General features: G+C 36.4%; 1 pseudogene; it reads right to left on the reverse strand.

Moving 5' to 3' along the window:
* Positions 1–1,794: 1,794 nt before the first annotated feature.
* LOC109238623 lies at positions 1,795–5,503 on the reverse strand (annotated as a pseudogene).
* Positions 5,504–8,463: the final 2,960 nt, after the last annotated feature.

The raw sequence follows: 8,463 nt of genomic DNA on the forward strand, positions 1-8,463 counted from the left end.
TTTTGTACTCCCCCAAATTTTTCCTCTTCTTTTAAACATAGTGTCTAATTCTTTTTTTTCCAGATTTCCCTGCAAGTTCATCCATGTTTTGGAATTTTAGATGTTATGCAAGTAAAATTGATGGGAAACAAAGACAGCGGCATCGACACTTGTAGAGGTACCACAAAGTTTTAGTTTTGGGTCCATGTAAGAACTATTCCGATTTGCACTTGTCTCACAATCGTTAAAGATAAGTTCACAGTAAATTTTTTAATTCATAGGAAAGTTCACGACGGTAGGTCTAAAATGGATATTTTTAATTATTGAGACATGCATTGCAGGGAGCATTTTAATCTCATAAATGTCTTCTTGCCTTTGTTTTCATACTTGGTTGTAAAAATTTCATATAGAAAGTACAGTAGAATTGTTTAACTTGACTTTACTTCTTTTTTGAGTGTCTCCTATTTTCCTTGGAACAAAGAGTAAGCACAATATCTATTAGTTATAGACCCATACACTTGTGCAAAAATAAGCAGAAAAAACAAATATCTGTAGCACAATTCTATTTTATGATAAGGCTTTTGATTTGTAAGCTCTTGAAGTTCTATAGATGGAATGCTTTGACATTTATGTATTTGTTATGACAATTGACTGTGCAATTTAACAGTGATGACAAACTAAAAATTTCTTTCCAGCATTTGCAGGGATTCTAAAGTTAACTCCTATGGTATCAGTAATGGTGATAATTCATGTGTACATGCCCCTTGTCGACAAATTCTTATGGATATCCAGAGATTCACGTACTACTTGATACACATAGCACACCATTATACAGCTTAATTAGCAACAAGTAAGGTATGGTAGCCCCATCACCGAAGGGTGTGGTGAGATGGTTGAGATCTAGGTTTCGAGCCCTTGGAATGAAGAACTTTTCCCGCAGTGGGTCCATCCAACACATATCGAAATTAGTCGAACCAGTTTATTTCGGATATACTGAATGTTAAACCAGAAATATAAAAAATGTGGGGCAGTCACCACATTTGGTGGTCATGTAACAGATTCAATTCTTGCTTGAGAAATATGTTCTTTTAAAGGGTATGAATGATATAGCTTGACATGGCTAAGAAATTATATTTTTTGGCTTAGTTGCAACTGGTTTTTACCCCTGGACTGTTTGTCTGAAGTTTTACAAGCTTGTGATTGTACAAATCATGAAATTTAGAAGCTGAAGGGCGCGACTGCTGAAATGTTTGATGCTGTGGAAGTTTTACAAGTATTTATATTCATAGCACTTGTAATTCTTGAAATAGGGACGGAAGTCTCGTGTATGATTGTGGTCTCTAAATTAGTAGCTTATTCATTAACTTTGTAAATATTGGAGGTTAGGCCTGAAGTCCCCCTTCTCTTGTGACAGATTCTTCCTATTAGCAACAAAGTTTCATATGCATAAACAAACAGTGAGTTCTTGCAATTAAGCGGACAATTTCTCGAGTCATGACCAGTTCCACCACAATTAGGAACATGACAGTATCTTTGTTTTTTAGCAGCTTCAACACTACCAACTAACCTTTTTCCTTTCTTCCTTCCTTTTTACTGAGATTGTTGGGGATTTTCAATGTGAAAATCTTCATGTGGAGAACTATTTTCTCTAGATTGGCTAAAATCAACATGTTCATGCTCATCAATGATATGCTCATTTTCAGGAAGACATTGAACAATTTGCAGCACTCTTTCTAATTCCCTTTTGGCACAATCAAGACGATCTTTTGTCTTCACCGATTCACGAGTCAAATCTCTAACTATAGATTGAAGACTTTAGAACTCATTGTCATCGTTACTGGGATTCATCATATGAGAAAATTTTAGTACCAATGAATTTTCTTGCCTCCATCTAGCCAACAAGTACTTCTCTGGCAACATGAAATAGTTATGAGCATTAAGTACTCGAATAGAATGTCTGCACAAAATTTCTAAAAATTCGAACTCTTGACAAGAACATTGAACAACCTCTTCTAATGGATTCCAATAGACAAAACGTCCACCATCTGTTTTGCTGTAGTGGCGCACAATATAAGATTCATCACTATTTGAAAATAGACCATATTCAACAGAGAGCATCATCTCATCCTGTAATAACTTGAAGGAAAAAGGTGTGAGGACTTTTGATGCATGTTTCTCCATTGGCATGAATGTCTTAATTTGAGAACTGTAATACTTTTGCCGCATCGTTGCCTCTTCGCTAGCACGATTTCTTATGCTAACTGCTGTACCAACTTGCTCAACAAATTCTTTCAAACTAGGTCTTGCATGTAAAAATCTTTTCAAATATGCATTAATAGATTTTGAGCGTCCAGTTGTTGTCATTCCAGCAAAAAAAATATCTTTTCAAATAAGGCAATGCCCATGATGCACGGTTTACATAAAGCAATTTGATATGCCTATCTGATTCAAGATCGAATTTAGTAATCAATTTTTCCCACTGACACTCAAATTCTTCTACGCTACCAATTTCATAAAGATTCATATTTAAATTGCAGATACCTTGAACCAAGGACAAAAGAAAACCCAGTAGAGAACTTGGATGTAATATGCCATATACAAAAGACGTGTTTTGCGAGAGGCAATTCATTAGCGATTGCTTCTGTTAAACCAAGATCTTGATCAACTAATATGGTTTGTGGATGTTTTCCGTTCATAAGCCGTAAGAAACTCTGCAAAAATAAATAGACATTAGCAATAAAGAAAGAAATATTAAAATAATTTTGAGAATATAATAATATTCACCTTTAATGCCCATGAAAAGGAAGATGCTTTCTCATTTAATAACAGAACACAACCGAAGAAAATGGTATTTCCATGATTGTTCACGCCAACCCAAACTCCTAGCGGCATCTCATAACGATTCAATCGATAAGTAGTATAAAAAACAACTACATCTCCAAAAATCTCATAAGCACGAATGGAGTCCCCAAATGCCCAAATGATATTTCAAGTCTTTGGCATGCATCAACCGTGAAATCATATTGAAAATCAACATCTTTGTCTTTCAAACTCTTATAAATTTTTAATAGCTCCAAAGCATCATATTCAATATTGGTAGAACTTTGTGATTGAACAAAATTCCTGATGTCTTTTTCCGTAAAAGGTGGCCTACATCTACACCCTTTTCTAGTTCAAGCACTCTTCGGATTAAACTCATTGAACATCCAACTTTTGCAAGAAGTATAATCCTCTTTTGATCAATAATGTCAATATTTCGATAAGCAGGACGAAATTTCACTTCCTTATGATTCAATAGTTCATGATTGTGGATATTATCAAAATACACCACTATCGAACGAGTGACGCCATCAATTATTTCTTTTGCAACACACATCTTAGCATTACAATTGCATCTAGAAGATTTTCGGTCTCGTTGTCGCTCTTTTTCAACAACCTTCTGAGGATGAGGGCTTCCAGCTCGATGGCAAACGTAATCTCTCCTATAAATTCCCGTAGGACGTTCTGTACTTCCAAAATAGCGATCTCGTCTAATTGAGAAACCAATTTGTTTAGCAAAATTTACATAGCAATTATAAGCTTCATCATCACTATTAAACACTTTGCCCTTATACAAGTCACTAAACCCATGTCAATATTTTCATGTCTAAGTTCTTCATATGATCTTCCAGTAATTTCTCCATTAATATAACATTCATCATCACCACATGGACAATGACTTTTAGAGACATTTACCGTAAAATCGACGAAAATATTATTAAGCACCTATATTTAAAGCCAACAAAAATATAAAATTTTGTCGATACAGATTGTTTGATTAAGAAAAAGGACAAAATAAGATGGAAATAATGGTGGCATAAACAAATCAAAAGAAAAATAAATTACAAAAAACTTATACCATGATTCTGATACGAAAATAAGAATTTAAAGTTTTACATCATCACAAATATGCGGCAAGGCAAGGAGAAAAACTTGAGCAAAAAAATCCTTTTAGAATCTGGGAAGAACCAATGTTGGAGACGTAAAATAGAGTGTAAATCTTTCCCGCCAGAGCAATTAGTAGCGTGGGAACGTATAGATATTAATTTATTTGGGCTTAATTGTTTTGGGTTTGGAGAAGGACCAAAAAGCCCTTAAGCTTAGTATGGTGGCTCTTAAATAATAAGGGCATTTTTGCGAAGTGAAATATGCATACAATGCTAACCTACTACAACATGTATATATATGACTGTATATGGTAAAATATGATACGATACATGGTCATCTAAAGGAAAGACATGTGGAACCCAAGACGGAGATGGCCAAAGTCCAAACACGGTTATTCCGCTTGTCACCGGAAAGGATAACATTCATAAAGGTGTGTTAAATGCCCTCACACGGTAGCATTTAGTAAGGGATATTCTGTGGCATTAAGGGCGACGATCCATTACAGGGAATTTGGTATTTATGTCCACCATTACATCTTCATCTATGAACCTCATAATTGACATTAAAGGAGAACACGATCCTAGGACCTCCTTCCCTAGGCACAGCTATAAAAAGTGAACTTAGTTATCATTGTAAAGGAGATGATTTTTCCGGCAAACATACACTACATTCTATACAAAGCTTATACAATTTTACTTTCTCTTTTTGATTTCATCTTTGCCGTGCCCGGAAACCTTGTTCACGGAACTGTCATCTCTACTATTTCATCTTCATTTTAAGGCTAAGTATTACGTAAGTCTTTACTTATTCTATTATTTTCAGGATCAAATTAGTTCTATTAGTGAACCATCTCTCCGGGGATTGTGAAAGATATTCTACTAGAAATATTCTTGTTATTGCTTCGACCCATATTCCCCAAAAAGTGGATCCCGCTCTAATAGCTCCGCATAAATTAAATACGTGCATTAAGATACGAAGGCTTCTTCTTCCACAACAACGAAAGCACTTTTTCCCTCTTTCATATACTAGGGGATTTGACTTGGAAAAGAAAATGTTCCATACTAACGGATTCGGGTCCATAACCATGGGTTCCAATGCACGAGATCTTGTAGCACTTACCAATGAAGTCCTATCGATTAGTATTACACAGAAGAAATCAATTATAGACACTAATACAATTAGATCCGCTCTTCATAGACAAACTTGCATGTCAATCGATGACATATTTGGCATCATGTCACAAGAAAAACAAACAAAAAAGGTCTAAAAATGCCACTCAACTTTCAGAAATGGCTTATCCATGCCATCCGTTAAAAAATTGCTATTTCCATGCCACTGCCGTTACCGAAATAGCCCCTCTATGCCATTATTTGACTAACGGCTGGAATTTTTTTTTAAAAAATATTTATAAGACTTGAATTTCCACGTGTCATGTCATTATTGGTCCGAATTAACCCATGCCCCACTTAATTCTAACCTTGGTTAGGTCCATCTACCCAAACCCAACCCGGTTAAAACAAAACCAATACCCTTCACTCTCCAGTCGTCTTCCCCAAATCAGCAACACTAAAACCTCCGTTAAATCCAATTTCTCCATTATCATTCTGATAACCCTAGCTCTCTAGCGCATCATTTCACGTTTCCCCCAGCATAACGCTTTATTGTTAAAGAGTTCAAAATGTCTGCTGGGTCAAGCGGCTCAATTGACTCAAAGAGGAAGTGTCGTTGTGTATTTGTAGCGCATCATTTTACGGCGACAACTCCAATGAACTGTGGGAGACTTTTACAAGTGACCATTGACTGAAGTAAGTATAATTTACATAATGCAATTCGGCATTTTTTTGTGTAACGTTTTATTTTTGTCGGAACATAATCGGAGAGTTTATTGTATAATTACTTGGCAGAAACAAGGTTGTGGGTATTGGAAATGGGACGATGTTGAATTTCCCCGCGAGCTGTAATCGTCATTAGCAGTCAAAAGAGAAAATTGGAAGCTTTTGAAATTGAAAGAAATATGTCGTTGAAGAAGATAGATGATTTAGAAGCTTCTGCTGTTATTGATGCTGCAACGATAACAGAGATGAGGGAAAGATTGGATGCACTTGAAGCGTCTGCTATTGAACGATAACTTGAAGATTGTGGAGTTGAGGGGAAAAGTATTCCGGAAGTCGATTTTCTTGATTTGGTTGTTCGCTTGCCTTATTGTGTTCATGCCAGTATGTGCTACCAAATGATCCATGTAATGATCATTGCTTAGAATTTCAAAAGTTTGGTCTTTTGTTAGGTATATGTTTGTTCTATGTAATTTTGACTTGTTTCCAATCTTCCCGAATCATGTATGTCTATGAAGTGAACTTGTTTCCGATCTTCCCAAATCATGTAATAGTTTATGTTGTGAACTTGTCTCCAATATTTCCGAATCATGTAATAGTCTATGTATTCAAACCTTATTAAAATTGTTCATCACACGAAGTAGCAGTGTCTTAGTATCATCTAGACTTGGTAAAGCAGATATAGGACTAAGATGTATTGTATCTCAAGTGTAGATGAGACGAATATAGGACTAAGATTTGCTAAATATGAGCATACACTAGACAAAATTATGCAGAGACGACAGGTATGAATTAGGACTGTTTGGATGGCATGAGATAAAAGGACTTGTGAATTTGCTCTTATCCTTTTCAAAGATGGAAGCATTTAGCCATTTTAGAGGCCTCCCCGCAGACTAAAATCGAAAAAGACCCATATAGACACCATGTTTTCTGCTTCAGAACCTTTTTGTCTGAACTTTGAATTGAAGCTAAACAACACTTCAATAACTGGAGATAAAAACTGCACAGAATTGAAGCAAAACAACACTACAATAACTGGACATAAAAACTGCACATAATTGAAACTAAACAACACTGTAAAAACTGGACATAAAAACTGCACATTTAGCAGTTTCAAACTGTATTCACACAGTATTTTGCTTAGCTGAACATTACAAAAAATAGTAGGTTAGCTGCCAGTGCTAATTACAAAAAATAGTACTTCAAACAGTCTAGCCGCTAGTGCTAATTAAAAAAAAACAATACTTTAAACAGTCTAGCTGCTAGTGCTAACTACAAAAAATAATACTTTAAACAGTCTAGCAGCTAGTGCTAATTACAAAAACAGCAAACTAGCTTTCAATCATCTGCTTGTTGTCCTTGGCCCTTCTTTGCCTTCATTTTGTACTTCTTTTTTCTAACTTCTGATTGAAGTTGGCTTGAAGTAATTGCTGGTTTTCCATTCCAAGTAGCCTTTGTTGATGAATAAGGCAGGTTCGTTGGTGTTGCTGCACCTGTTTCATCTCCAGTAAACTGGATCCTTCTTGTACCAGTTGCAATCATCTGTACCTTTCTCATGGCTAGTCTTGTGTCAGTCTCAGATATAATCATTGGCCTTATTGTTGGCTCTTCAACATCTCCAACATCAGGTCCATAACTGTTGAACTCTTGTGTTCCAACTTGAATGTTAAATACTGACTGTTGTGAGTGTTGTGTTCCCACTTCAGTTTCAAATAATGCTTCACCAAACTCTTTTGTTTCATCTTCTCAAGATGTCAATATGGGGGTATTGCCCACAGCTTTCCCCTTTTTTGAACTAAGTCCAGCCCCACTACCCTGCCAACCAAAGACAATAGTTAATAAATAATCTACAAAAATTGTAATTATTTCATGTCACGACCCGGATTTTCCCACCCTCGGGGGTTGTGATGGCGCCTACTCGTGGAAGCTAGGCAAGCCACAAAACATAAACTCCTACCTATTTCATTTTAGATCCTTTTATCTATCATAACGACAAGCGTTAAATATTTAAATAACAGCGAAATATGAAATTAAAGCGGAACACTTAAATAAAATATAAAACCAAACTATCCTGAAGACCAACACATGCCTCTAACCAGAACCTGGTGTCACATCATCCACGGACTACTAAGAGTACTAAATACAGTCGTTTGAAAGGAATATAACACTGTTTGTCTCGAAACATGAGATAACAGAATGTAATATAAGATAGAGGAGACGCCGGGCCTGCGGACGCGTGCAAGGCTACCTCGGAGTCTCGGTGGACTGAAGTCTGGCTCCCGAGCTACTGCTGCTGTCCGTGACCTGGATCTGTGCAAAAAAGCACAGAATGTAGTATCAGCACAACCGACCCCATGTGTTGGTAAGTGCCTAGCCTAACCTCGGCGAAGTAGTGACGAGGCTAGGCGAGACTACCACATCAACCTGTACAGTTATATATGTATATATCTACAACGGGAAAATAACAAGATCAAACATTTTAAATGGGAGGGGAACATGCTTCGGGGATACCAGATGATACAAAATTTCAAGAAAATAATAAAGAACATCAATAATTTAACTCTAACACGGATAAGGGAAATAAAAACAGATTTCACTATCAGCACATATCTCGTTGCAGGCGTGCAACCCGATCCCATTTTTCAATAATTAAATCTCGTGGTAGGAGTACCACCCGCTCCCATTTCATTAAATCTCGTGGTAGGCGTACCACCCGCTCCCATTT

Source organism: Nicotiana attenuata, unplaced genomic scaffold (assembly GCF_001879085.1).
Source record: "Nicotiana attenuata strain UT unplaced genomic scaffold, NIATTr2, whole genome shotgun sequence".
NCBI classification, from domain to species: Eukaryota; Viridiplantae; Streptophyta; class Magnoliopsida; order Solanales; family Solanaceae; genus Nicotiana; species Nicotiana attenuata.